The sequence below is a fragment of the Brienomyrus brachyistius genome, chromosome 23 (genome assembly GCF_023856365.1).
Source record: "Brienomyrus brachyistius isolate T26 chromosome 23, BBRACH_0.4, whole genome shotgun sequence".
NCBI classification, from domain to species: domain Eukaryota; kingdom Metazoa; phylum Chordata; class Actinopteri; order Osteoglossiformes; family Mormyridae; genus Brienomyrus; species Brienomyrus brachyistius.
Window position 1 is genome coordinate 12,204,294 of NC_064555.1, and position 13,228 is coordinate 12,217,521.

The 13,228-nt window shown below is 38.5% G+C and overlaps 11 non-coding genes across 11 annotated transcripts; all 11 read left to right on the forward strand.

Annotated features, from left to right (window-relative positions):
- Window positions 1–246: 246 nt before the first annotated feature.
- LOC125719689 (small nucleolar RNA U3) lies at window positions 247–463 on the forward strand. The gene has a single exon (XR_007385183.1). It is a non-coding gene; the product is annotated as a small nucleolar RNA U3 (small nucleolar RNA).
- A 1,032-nt stretch (window positions 464–1,495) lies between these two features.
- On the forward strand, window positions 1,496–1,712 carry LOC125719690 (small nucleolar RNA U3). The gene has a single exon (XR_007385184.1). It is a non-coding gene; the product is annotated as a small nucleolar RNA U3 (small nucleolar RNA).
- A 1,032-nt stretch (window positions 1,713–2,744) lies between these two features.
- LOC125719715 (small nucleolar RNA U3) lies at window positions 2,745–2,961 on the forward strand. The gene has a single exon (XR_007385210.1). It is a non-coding gene; the product is annotated as a small nucleolar RNA U3 (small nucleolar RNA).
- Window positions 2,962–3,993: 1,032 nt separating this feature from the next.
- On the forward strand, window positions 3,994–4,210 carry LOC125719691 (small nucleolar RNA U3). The gene has a single exon (XR_007385185.1). It is a non-coding gene; the product is annotated as a small nucleolar RNA U3 (small nucleolar RNA).
- Window positions 4,211–5,242: 1,032 nt separating this feature from the next.
- Window positions 5,243–5,459, forward strand: LOC125719642 (small nucleolar RNA U3). Its single transcript, XR_007385139.1, has one exon. It is a non-coding gene; the product is annotated as a small nucleolar RNA U3 (small nucleolar RNA).
- Window positions 5,460–6,491: 1,032 nt separating this feature from the next.
- On the forward strand, window positions 6,492–6,708 carry LOC125719699 (small nucleolar RNA U3). The gene has a single exon (XR_007385193.1). It is a non-coding gene; the product is annotated as a small nucleolar RNA U3 (small nucleolar RNA).
- Window positions 6,709–7,740: 1,032 nt separating this feature from the next.
- LOC125719698 (small nucleolar RNA U3) lies at window positions 7,741–7,957 on the forward strand. The gene has a single exon (XR_007385192.1). It is a non-coding gene; the product is annotated as a small nucleolar RNA U3 (small nucleolar RNA).
- A 1,032-nt stretch (window positions 7,958–8,989) lies between these two features.
- LOC125719622 (small nucleolar RNA U3) lies at window positions 8,990–9,206 on the forward strand. Its single transcript, XR_007385121.1, has one exon. It is a non-coding gene; the product is annotated as a small nucleolar RNA U3 (small nucleolar RNA).
- A 1,032-nt stretch (window positions 9,207–10,238) lies between these two features.
- Window positions 10,239–10,455, forward strand: LOC125719644 (small nucleolar RNA U3). Its single transcript, XR_007385141.1, has one exon. It is a non-coding gene; the product is annotated as a small nucleolar RNA U3 (small nucleolar RNA).
- A 1,028-nt stretch (window positions 10,456–11,483) lies between these two features.
- LOC125719631 (small nucleolar RNA U3) lies at window positions 11,484–11,700 on the forward strand. The gene has a single exon (XR_007385129.1). It is a non-coding gene; the product is annotated as a small nucleolar RNA U3 (small nucleolar RNA).
- Window positions 11,701–12,732: 1,032 nt separating this feature from the next.
- Window positions 12,733–12,949, forward strand: LOC125719707 (small nucleolar RNA U3). Its single transcript, XR_007385201.1, has one exon. It is a non-coding gene; the product is annotated as a small nucleolar RNA U3 (small nucleolar RNA).
- The last annotated feature ends 279 nt before the right edge of the window (window positions 12,950–13,228 follow it).

The window sequence follows — 13,228 nt, forward strand, 5'->3', positions numbered from 1 at the left end:
AAGTCTTATTGAATGTGGCATTTGATATGTGTTTGTGAAGTAAATAAACATGTAAGCCACTTTACATAAAATCGGTTTAACAGTTTTTTTTAAGTATATCTCAACTTTCAAGAGTGGCTCAGAGGGGCCATCCTGCAGTACATACAAAGTAACGTGAAGCCAGCTCATGTTCTTGAAGACCAGAGACACCGTGGATGAAACTCCTTCAATCTTCACAGGAGTCTGCGAGATTTAGGTGGCTATTTTAAGACTATACTTTCAGGGATCATTTCTGTAGTTTCTGACTGGAGAAACGTGTTATGAAAGTGTTTGGTCATGCTGGCCACGATGAAGAGGTATGGTATTCTCTTCTGAACATGAAACAGTTGAAGAACATGGAGACTTCTCCATAGTTCTGCATCTTTGATGATTGTTCCAGAATCTCTATGGAGAAGCTGGTGGAAGAGAATGCGGTCTGAGTGGTGAATACTTTCCCCCAAAGATATTGTGTGATTCCGATGTGGTTTTTTTGGACAATCTGAATAAACAGCTTCAGAGCTTGGATTTCGTTGATTGTTATGAAGCAGCTCTTGACTCTTCTCTACACTAAAGTGTCTTTAGGTGTTTGGTAGGGGTGGATGTTATTTTTGGAGAGCATAGTGTTTGTTCAATCTTGTTTTTTTCTCTCATCTGTTTTATTGCTGATGAAGGCTGCTAGATAATCAGCAATTCCGACACCTGCGGCTGGGAATCTCCATTAATACATTAGCGATACTTGCTGCAACTCAGACTGGTTACTGCTTCTTTTAGCAGTGGCAGTCAATGAGATTAAAAAGACTGAACCATTTCTAATGATTTGACATGTCTTGATTTATCCGTACTTGTGTCATTTTCATTGCTATTACATATGTCCACGTGTCTGCATCACTCATTTTCCACTTTTGTCGTGTCTCATCTAGTTACGCAGCATCAGTGTATGAGCGCGTGTGTGGTTCTACAAATGGACAATTCTACAGAGTGAGCAGGTCAGATTATATAGTTTTTCCCCACTTTTTCTACCTGCCTTTGTGTGCTCTGACATCTGTAGCCATTATTTTTTTCAACAATAAAATAGCACTTTAACCAAGCTTTCAGAAACTTGCTGTGAACAAGTGTGTTACCTGATAAGAAATTGTGTTACTCTTTTGAAGGTTAGCTCTGGATCACAATTGATTTTATTTCATACTTTTTTCATGGAATATTTTCATTTAAATGATAATCTTGTCGTAGAAAGTCTTATTGAATGTGGCATTTGATATGTGTTTGTGAAGTAAATAAACATGTAAGCCACTTTACATAAAATCGGTTTAACAGTTTTTTTTAAGTATATCTCAACTTTCAAGAGTGGCTCAGAGGGGCCATCCTGCAGTACATACAAAGTAACGTGAAGCCAGCTCATGTTCTTGAAGACCAGAGACACCGTGGATGAAACTCCTTCAATCTTCACAGGAGTCTGCGAGATTTAGGTGGCTATTTTAAGACTATACTTTCAGGGATCATTTCTGTAGTTTCTGACTGGAGAAACGTGTTATGAAAGTGTTTGGTCATGCTGGCCACGATGAAGAGGTATGGTATTCTCTTCTGAACATGAAACAGTTGAAGAACATGGAGACTTCTCCATAGTTCTGCATCTTTGATGATTGTTCCAGAATCTCTATGGAGAAGCTGGTGGAAGAGAATGCGGTCTGAGTGGTGAATACTTTCCCCCAAAGATATTGTGTGATTCCGATGTGGTTTTTTTGGACAATCTGAATAAACAGCTTCAGAGCTTGGATTTCGTTGATTGTTATGAAGCAGCTCTTGACTCTTCTCTACACTAAAGTGTCTTTAGGTGTTTGGTAGGGGTGGATGTTATTTTTGGAGAGCATAGTGTTTGTTCAATCTTGTTTTTTTCTCTCATCTGTTTTATTGCTGATGAAGGCTGCTAGATAATCAGCAATTCCGACACCTGCGGCTGGGAATCTCCATTAATACATTAGCGATACTTGCTGCAACTCAGACTGGTTACTGCTTCTTTTAGCAGTGGCAGTCAATGAGATTAAAAAGACTGAACCATTTCTAATGATTTGACATGTCTTGATTTATCCGTACTTGTGTCATTTTCATTGCTATTACATATGTCCACGTGTCTGCATCACTCATTTTCCACTTTTGTCGTGTCTCATCTAGTTACGCAGCATCAGTGTATGAGCGCGTGTGTGGTTCTACAAATGGACAATTCTACAGAGTGAGCAGGTCAGATTATATAGTTTTTCCCCACTTTTTCTACCTGCCTTTGTGTGCTCTGACATCTGTAGCCATTATTTTTTTCAACAATGAAGTAGCACTTTAACCAAGCTTTCAGAAACTTGCTGTGAACAAGTGTGTTACCTGATAAGAAATTGTGTTACTCTTTTGAAGGTTAGCTCTGGATCACAATTGATTTTATTTCATACTTTTTTCATGGAATATTTTCATTTAAATGATAATCTTGTCGTAGAAAGTCTTATTGAATGTGGCATTTGATATGTGTTTGTGAAGTAAATAAACATGTAAGCCACTTTACATAAAATCGGTTTAACAGTTTTTTTTAAGTATATCTCAACTTTCAAGAGTGGCTCAGAGGGGCCATCCTGCAGTACATACAAAGTAACGTGAAGCCAGCTCATGTTCTTGAAGACCAGAGACACCGTGGATGAAACTCCTTCAATCTTCACAGGAGTCTGCGAGATTTAGGTGGCTATTTTAAGACTATACTTTCAGGGATCATTTCTGTAGTTTCTGACTGGAGAAACGTGTTATGAAAGTGTTTGGTCATGCTGGCCACGATGAAGAGGTATGGTATTCGCTTCTGAACATGAAACAGTTGAAGAACATGGAGACTTCTCCATAGTTCTGCATCTTTGATGATTGTTCCAGAATCTCTATGGAGAAGCTGGTGGAAGAGAATGCGGTCTGAGTGGTGAATACTTTCCCCCAAAGATATTGTGTGATTCCGATGTGGTTTTTTTGGACAATCTGAATAAACAGCTTCAGAGCTTGGATTTCGTTGATTGTTATGAAGCAGCTCTTGACTCTTCTCTACACTAAAGTGTCTTTAGGTGTTTGGTAGGTGTGGATGTTATTTTTGGAGAGCATAATGTTTGTTCAATCTTGTTTTTTTCTCTCATCTGTTTTATTGCTGATGAAGGCTGCTAGATAATCAGCAATTCCGACACCTGCGGCTGGGAATCTCCATTAATACATTAGCGATACTTGCTGCAACTCAGACTGGTTACTGCTTCTTTTAGCAGTGGCAGTCAATGAGATTAAAAAGACTGAACCATTTCTAATGATTTGACATGTCTTGATTTATCCGTACTTGTGTCATTTTCATTGCTATTACATATGTCCACGTGTCTGCATCACTCATTTTCCACTTTTGTCGTGTCTCATCTAGTTACGCAGCATCAGTGCATGAGCGCGTGTGTGGTTCTACAAATGGACAATTCTACAGAGTGAGCAGGTCAGATTATCTAGTTTTTCCCCCCTTTTTCTACCTGCCTTTGTGTGCTCTGACATCTGTAGCCATTATTTTTTTCAACAATAAAATAGCACTTTAACCAAGCTTTCAGAAACTTGCTGTGAACAAGTGTGTTACCTGATAAGAAATTGTGTTACTCTTTTGAAGGTTAGCTCTGGATCACAATTGATTTTATTTCATACTTTTTTCATGGAATATTTTCATTTAAATGATAATCTTGTCGTAGAAAGTCTTATTGAATGTGGCATTTGATATGTGTTTGTGAAGTAAATAAACATGTAAGCCACTTTACATAAAATCGGTTTAACAGTTTTTTTTAAGTATATCTCAACTTTCAAGAGTGGCTCAGAGGGGCCATCCTGCAGTACATACAAAGTAACGTGAAGCCAGCTCATGTTCTTGAAGACCAGAGACACCGTGGATGAAACTCCTTCAATCTTCACAGGAGTCTGCGAGATTTAGGTGGCTATTTTAAGACTATACTTTCAGGGATCATTTCTGTAGTTTCTGACTGGAGAAACGTGTTATGAAAGTGTTTGGTCATGCTGGCCACGATGAAGAGGTATGGTATTCTCTTCTGAACATGAAACAGTTGAAGAACATGGAGACTTCTCCATAGTTCTGCATCTTTGATGATTGTTCCAGAATCTCTATGGAGAAGCTGGTGGAAGAGAATGCGGTCTGAGTGGTGAATACTTTCCCCCAAAGATATTGTGTGATTCCGATGTGGTTTTTTTGGACAATCTGAATAAACAGCTTCAGAGCTTGGATTTCGTTGATTGTTATGAAGCAGCTCTTGACTCTTCTCTACACTAAAGTGTCTTTAGGTGTTTGGTAGGTGTGGATGTTACTTTTGGAGAGCATAGTGTTTGTTCAATCTTGTTTTTTTCTCTCATCTGTTTTATTGCTGATGAAGGCTGCTAGATAATCAGCAATTCCGACACCTGCGGCTGGGAATCTCCATTAATACATTAGCGATACTTGCTGCAACTCAGACTGGTTACTGCTTCTTTTAGCAGTGGCAGTCAATGAGATTAAAAAGACTGAACCATTTCTAATGATTTGACATGTCTTGATTTATCCGTACTTGTGTCATTTTCATTGCTATTACATATGTCCACGTGTCTGCATCACTCATTTTCCACTTTTGTCGTGTCTCATCTAGTTACGCAGCATCAGTGTATGAGCGCGTGTGTGGTTCTACAAATGGACAATTCTACAGAGTGAGCAGGTCAGATTATCTAGTTTTTCCCCCCTTTTTCTACCTGCCTTTGTGTGCTCTGACATCTGTAGCCATTATTTTTTTCAACAATAAAATAGCACTTTAACCAAGCTTTCAGAAACTTGCTGTGAACAAGTGTGTTACCTGATAAGAAATTGTGTTATTCTTTTGAAGGTTAGCTCTGGATCACAATTGATTTTATTTCATACTTTTTTCATGGGATATTTTCATTTAAATGATAATCTTGTCGTAGAAAGTCTTATTGAATGTGGCATTTGATATGTGTTTGTGAAGTAAATAAACATGTAAGCCACTTTACATAAAATCGGTTTAACAGTTTTTTTTAAGTATATCTCAACTTTCAAGAGTGGCTCAGAGGGGCCATCCTGCAGTACATACAAAGTAACGTGAAGCCAGCTCATGTTCTTGAAGACCAGAGACACCGTGGATGAAACTCCTTCAATCTTCACAGGAGTCTGCGAGATTTAGGTGGCTATTTTAAGACTATATTTTCAGGGATCATTTCTGTAGTTTCTGACTGGAGAAATGTGTTATGAAAGTGTTTGGTCATGCTGGCCACGATGAAGAGGTATGGTATTCTCTGCTGAACATGAAACAGTTGAAGAACATGGAGACTTCTCCATAGTTCTGCATCTTTGATGATTGTTCCAGAATCTCTATGGAGAAGCTGGTGGAAGAGAATGCGGTCTGAGTGGTGAATACTTTCCCCCAAAGATATTGTGTGATTCCGATGTGGTTTTTTTGGACAATCTGAATAAACAGCTTCAGAGCTTGGATTTCGTTGATTGTTATGAAGCAGCTCTTGACTCTTCTCTACACTAAAGTGTCTTTAGGTGTTTGGTAGGGGTGGATGTTATTTTTGGAGAGCATAGTGTTTGTTCAATCTTGTTTTTTTCTCTCATCTGTTTTATTGCTGATGAAGGCTGCTAGATAATCAGCAATTCCGACACCTGCGGCTGGGAATCTCCATTAATACATTAGCGATACTTGCTGCAACTCAGACTGGTTACTGCTTCTTTTAGCGGTGGCAGTCAATGAGATTAAAAAGACTGAACCATTTCTAATGATTTGACATATCTTGATTTATCCGTACTTGTGTCATTTTCATTGCTATTACATATGTCCACGTGTCTGCATCACTCATTTTCCACTTTTGTCGTGTCTCATCTAGTTACGCAGCATCAGTGCATGAGCGCGTGTGTGGTTCTACAAATGGACAATTCTACATAGTGAGCAGGTCAGATTGTCTAGTTTTTCCCCACTTTTTCTACCTGCCTTTGTGTGCTCTGACATCTGTAGCCATTATTTTTTTCAACAATAAAATAGCACTTTAACCAAGCTTTCAGAAACTTGCTGTGAACAAGTGTGTTACCTGATAAGAAATTGTGTTATTCTTTTGAAGGTTAGCTCTGGATCACAATTGATTTTATTTCATACTTTTTTCATGGAATATTTTCATTTAAATGATAATCTTGTCGTAGAAAGTCTTATTGAATGTGGCATTTGATATGTGTTTGTGAAGTAAATAAACATGTAAGCCACTTTACATAAAATCGGTTTAACAGTTTTTTTTAAGTATATCTCAACTTTCAAGAGTGGCTCAGAGGGGCCATCCTGCAGTACATACAAAGTAACGTGAAGCCAGCTCATGTTCTTGAAGACCAGAGACACCGTGGATGAAACTCCTTCAATCTTCACAGGAGTCTGCGAGATTTAGGTGGCTATTTTAAGACTATACTTTCAGGGATCATTTCTGTAGTTTCTGACTGGAGAAACGTGTTATGAAAGTGTTTGGTCATGCTGGCCGCGATGAAGAGGTAAGGTATTCTCTTCTGAACATGAAACAGTTGAAGAACATGGAGACTTCTCCATAGTTCTGCATCTTTGATGATTGTTCCAGAATCTCTATGGAGAAGCTGGTGGAAGAGAATGCGGTCTGAGTGGTGAATACTTTCCCCCAAAGATATTGTGTGATTCCGATGTGGTTTTTTTGGACAATCTGAATAAACAGCTTCAGAGCTTGGATTTCGTTGATTGTTATGAAGCAGCTCTTGACTCTTCTCTACACTAAAGTGTCTTTAGGTGTTTGGTAGGTGTGGATGTTATTTTTGGAGAGCATAGTGTTTGTTCAATCTTGTTATTTTCTCTCATCTGTTTTATTGCTGATGAAGGCTGCTAGATAATCAGCAATTCCGACACCTGCGGCTGGGAATCTCCATTAATACATTAGCGATACTTGCTGCAACTCAGACTGGTTACTGCTTCTTTTAGCAGTGGCAGTCAATGAGATTAAAAAGACTGAACCATTTCTAATGATTTGACATGTCTTGATTTATCCGTACTTGTGTCATTTTCATTGCTATTACATATGTCCACGTGTCTGCATCACTCATTTTCCACTTTTGTCGTGTCTCATCTAGTTACGCAGCATCAGTGCATGAGCGCGTGTGTGGTTCTACAAATGGACAATTCTACATAGTGAGCAGGTCAGATTATCTAGTTTTTCCCCCCTTTTTCTACCTGCCTTTGTGTGCTCTGACATCTGTAGCCATTATTTTTTTCAACAATAAAATAGCACTTTAACCAAGCTTTCAGAAACTTGCTGTGAACAAGTGTGTTACCTGATAAGAAATTGTGTTATTCTTTTGAAGGTTAGCTCTGGATCACAATTGATTTTATTTCATACTTTTTTCATGGAATATTTTCATTTAAATGATAATCTTGTCGTAGAAAGTCTTATTGAATGTGGCATTTGATATGTGTTTGTGAAGTAAATAAACATGTAAGCCACTTTACATAAAATCGGTTTAACAGTTTTTTTTAAGTATATCTCAACTTTCAAGAGTGGCTCAGAGGGACCATCCTGCAGTACATACAAAGTAACGTGAAGCCAGCTCATGTTCTTGAAGACCAGAGACACCGTGGATGAAACTCCTTCAATCTTCACAGGAGTCTGCGAGATTTAGGTGGCTATTTTAAGACTATACTTTCAGGGATCATTTTTGTAGTTTCTGACTGGAGAAACGTGTTATGAAAGTGTTTGGTCATGCTAGCCACGATGAAGAGGTATGGTATTCTCTTCTGAACATGAAACAGTTGAAGAACATGGAGACTTCTCCATAGTTCTGCATCTTTGATGATTGTTCCAGAATCTCTATGGAGAAGCTGGTGGAAGAGAATGCGGTCTGAGTGGTGAATACTTTCCCCCAAAGATATTGTGTGATTCCGATGTGGTTTTTTTGGACAATCTGAATAAACAGCTTCAGAGCTTGGATTTCGTTGATTGTTATGAAGCAGCTCTTGACTCTTCTCTACACTAAAGTGTCTTTAGGTGTTTGGTAGGTGTGGATGTTATTTTTGGAGAGCATAGTGTTTGTTCAATCTTGTTTTTTTCTCTCATCTGTTTTATTGCTGATGAAGGCTGCTAGATAATCAGCAATTCCGACACCTGCGGCTGGGAATCTCCATTAATACATTAGCGATACTTGCTGCAACTCAGACTGGTTACTGCTTCTTTTAGCGGTGGCAGTCAATGAGATTAAAAAGACTGAACCATTTCTAATGATTTGACATGTCTTGATTTATCCGTACTTGTGTCATTTTCATTGCTATTACATATGTCCACGTGTCTGCATCACTCATTTTCCACTTTTGTCGTGTCTCATCTAGTTACGCAGCATCAGTGCATGAGCGCGTGTGTGGTTCTACAAATGGACAATTCTACATAGTGAGCAGGTCAGATTATCTAGTTTTTCCCCCCTTTTTCTACCTGCCTTTGTGTGCTCTGACATCTGTAGCCATTATTTTTTTCAACAATAAAATAGCACTTTAACCAAGCTTTCAGAAACTTGCTGTGAACAAGTGTGTTACCTGATAAGAAATTGTGTTATTCTTTTGAAGGTTAGCTCTGGATCACAATTGATTTTATTTCATACTTTTTTCATGGAATATTTTCATCTAAATGATAATCTTGTCGTAGAAAGTCTTATTGAATGTGGCATTTGATATGTGTTTGTGAAGTAAATAAACATGTAAGCCACTTTACATAAAATCGGTTTAACAGTTTTTTTTAAGTATATCTCAACTTTCAAGAGTGGCTCAGAGGGACCATCCTGCAGTACATACAAAGTAACGTGAAGCCAGCTCATGTTCTTGAAGACCAGAGACACCGTGGATGAAACTCCTTCAATCTTCACAGGAGTCTGCGAGATTTAGGTGGCTATTTTAAGACTATACTTTCAGGGATCATTTTTGTAGTTTCTGACTGGAGAAACGTGTTATGAAAGTGTTTGGTCATGCTGGCCACGATGAAGAGGTATGGTATTCTCTTCTGAACATGAAACAGTTGAAGAACATGGAGACTTCTCCATAGTTCTGCATCTTTGATGATTGTTCCAGAATCTCTATGGAGAAGCTGGTGGAAGAGAATGCGGTCTGAGTGGTGAATACTTTCCCCCAAAGATATTGTGTGATTCCGATGTGGTTTTTTTGGACAATCTGAATAAACAGCTTCAGAGCTTGGATTTCGTTGATTGTTATGAAGCAGCTCTTGACTCTTCTCTACACTAAAGTGTCTTTAGGTGTTTGGTAGGTGTGGATGTTATTTTTGGAGAGCATAGTGTTTGTTCAATCTTGTTTTTTTCTCTCATCTGTTTTATTGCTGATGAAGGCTGCTAGATAATCAGCAATTCCGACACCTGCGGCTGGGAATCTCCATTAATATATTAGCGATACTTGCTGCAACTCAGACTGGTTACTGCTTCTTTTAGCGGTGGCAGTCAATGAGATTAAAAAGACTGAACCATTTCTAATGATTTGACATGTCTTGATTTATCCGTACTTGTGTCATTTTCATTGCTATTACATATGTCCACGTGTCTGCATCACTCATTTTCCACTTTTGTCGTGTCTCATCTAGTTACGTAGCATCAGTGCATGAGCGCGTGTGTGGTTCTACAAATGGACAATTCTACAGAGTGAGCAGGTCAGATTATATAGTTTTTCCCCACTTTTTCTACCTGCCTTTGTGTGCTCTGACATCTGTAGCCATTATTTTTTTCAACAATAAAATAGCACTTTAACCAAGCTTTCAGAAACTTGCTGTGAACAAGTGTGTTACCTGATAAGAAATTGTGTTATTCTTTTGAAGGTTAGCTCTGGATCACAATTGATTTTATTTCATACTTTTTTCATGGAATATTTTCATTTAAATGATAATCTTGTCGTAGAAAGTCTTATTGAATGTGGCATTTAATATGCGTTTGTGAAGTAAATAAACATGTAAGCCACTTTACATAAAATCGGTTTAACAGTTTTTTTTAAGTATATCTCAACTTTCAAGAGTGGCTCAGAGGGGCCATCCTGCAGTACATACAAAGTAACGTGAAGCCAGCTCATGTTCTTGAAGACCAGAGACACCGTGGATGAAACTCCTTCAATCTTCACAGGAGTCTGCGAGATTTAGGTGGCTATTTTAAGACTATACTTTCAGGGATTATTTCTGTAGCTTCTGACTGGAGAAACGTGTTATGAAAGTGTTTGGTCATGCTGGCCACGATGAAGAGGTATGGTATTCTCTTCTGAACATGAAACAGTTGAAGAACATGGAGACTTCTCCATAGTTCTGCATCTTTGATGATTGTTCCAGAATCTCTATGGAGAAGCTGGTGGAAGAGAATGCGGTCTGAGTGGTGAATACTTTCCCCCAAAGATATTGTGTGATTCCGATGTGGTTTTTTTGGACAATCTGAATAAACAGCTTCAGAGCTTGGATTTCGTTGATTGTTATGAAGCAGCTCTTGACTCTTCTCTACACTAAAGTGTCTTTAGGTGTTTGGTAGGGGTGGATGTTATTTTTGGAGAGCATAGTGTTTGTTCAATCTTGTTTTTTTCTCTCATCTGTTTTATTGCTGATGAAGGCTGCTAGATAATCAGCAATTCCGACACCTGCGGCTGGGAATCTCCATTAATACATTAGCGATACTTGCTGCAACTCAGACTGGTTACTGCTTCTTTTAGCAGTGGCAGTCAATGAGATTAAAAAGACTGAACCATTTCTAATGATTTGACATGTCTTGATTTATCCGTACTTGTGTCATTTTCATTGCTATTACATATGTCCACGTGTCTGCATCACTCATTTTCCACTTTTGTCGTGTCTCATCTAGTTACGCAGCATCAGTGTATGAGCGCGTGTGTGGTTCTACAAATGGACAATTCTACAGAGTGAGCAGGTCAGATTATATAGTTTTTCCCCACTTTTTCTACCTGCCTTTGTGTGCTCTGACATCTGTAGCCATTATTTTTTTCAACAATGAAGTAGCACTTTAACCAAGCTTTCAGAAACTTGCTGTGAACAAGTGTGTTACCTGATAAGAAATTGTGTTATTCTTTTGAAGGTTATCTCTGAATCACGATTGATGTTATTTCATACTTTTTTCATGGGATATTTTCATTTAAATGATAATCTTGTCGTAGAAAGTCTTATTGAATGTGGCATTTGATATGTGTTTGTGAAGTAAACATGTAAGCCACTTTACATAAAATCGGTTTAACAGTTTTTTTTAAGTATATCTCAACTTTCAAGAGTGGCTCAGAGGGGCCATCCTGCAGTACATACAAAGTAACGTGAAGCCAGCTCATGTTCTTGAAGACCAGAGACACCGTGGATGAAACTCCTTCAATCTTCACAGGAGTCTGCGAGATTTAGGTGGCTATTTTAAGACTATACTTTCAGGGATCATTTCTGTAGTTTCTGACTGGAGAAATGTGTTATGAAAGTGTTTGGTCATGCTGGCCACGATGAAGAGGTATGGTATTCTCTTCTGAACATGAAACAGTTGAAGAACATGGAGACTTCTCCATAGTTCTGCATCTTTGATGATTGTTCCAGAATCTCTATGGAGAAGCTGGTGGAAGAGAATGCGGTCTGACTGGTGAATACTTTCCCCCAAAGATATTGTGTGATTCCGATGTGGTTTTTTTGGACAATCTGAATAAACAGCTTCAGAGCTTGGATTTCGTTGATTGTTATGAAGCAGCTCTTGACTCTTCTCTACACTAAAGTGTCTTTAGGTGTTTGGTAGGGGTGGATGTTATTTTTGGAGAGCATAGTGTTTGTTCAATCTCGTTTTTTTCTCTCATCTGTTTTATTGCTGATGAAGGCTGCTAGATAATCAGCAATTCCGACACCTGCGGCTGGGAATCTCCATTAATACATTAGCGATACTTGCTGCAACTCAGACTGGTTACTGCTTCTTTTAGCAGTGGCAGTCAATGAGATTAAAAAGACTGAACCATTTCTAATGATTTGACATGTCTTGATTTATCCGTACTTGTGTCATTTTCATTGCTATTACATATGTCCACGTGTCTGCATCACTCATTTTCCACTTTTGTCGTGTCTCATCTAGTTACGCAGCATCAGTGCATGAGCGCGTGTGTGGTTCTACAAATGGACAATTCTACAGAGTCAGCAGGTCAGATTATCTAGATTTTCCCCCCTTTTTCTACCTGCCTTTGTGTGCTCTGACATCTGTAGCCATTATTTTTTTCAACAATAAAATAGCACTTTAACCAAGCTTTCAGAAACTTGCTGGGAACAAGTGTGTTACCTGATAAGAAATTGTGTTATTCTTTTGAAGGTTAGCTCTGGATCACAATTGATTTTATTTCATACTTTTTTCATGGAATATTTTCATTTAAATGATAATCTTGTCGTAGAAAGTCTTATTGAATGTGGCATTTGATATGCGTTTGTGAAGTAAATAAACATGTAAGTCACTTTACATAAAATCGGTTTAACAGTTTTTTTTAAGTATATCTCAACTTTCAAGAGTGGCTCAGAGGGGCCATCCTGCAGTACATACAAAGTAACGTGAAGCCAGCTCATGTTGTTGAAGACCAGAGACACCGTGGATGAAACTCCTTCAATCTTCACTTGAGTCTGCGAGATTTAGGTGGCTATTTTAAGACTATACTTTCAGGGATCATTTCTGTAGTTTCTGACTGGAGAAACGTGTTATGAAAGTGTTTGGTCATGCTGGCCACGATGAAGAGGTATGGTATTCTCTTCTGAACATGAAACAGTTGAAGAACATGGAGACTTCTCCATAGTTCTGCATCTTTGATGATTGTTCCAGAACCTCTATGGAGAAGCTGGTGGAAGAGAATGCGGTCTGAGTGGTGAATGCTTTCCCCCAAAGATATTGTGTGATTCCGATGTGGTTTTTTTGGACAATCTGAATAAACAGCTTCAGAGCTTGGATTTCATTGATTGTTATGAAGCAGCTCTTGACTCTTCTCTACACTAAAGTGTCTTTAGGTGTTTGGGAGGGGTGGATGTTATTTTTGGAGAGCATAGTGTTTGTTCAATCTTGTTTTTTTCTCTCATCTGTTTTATTGCTGATGAAGGCTGCTAGATAATCAGCAATTCCGACACCTGCGGCTGGGAATCTCCATTAATA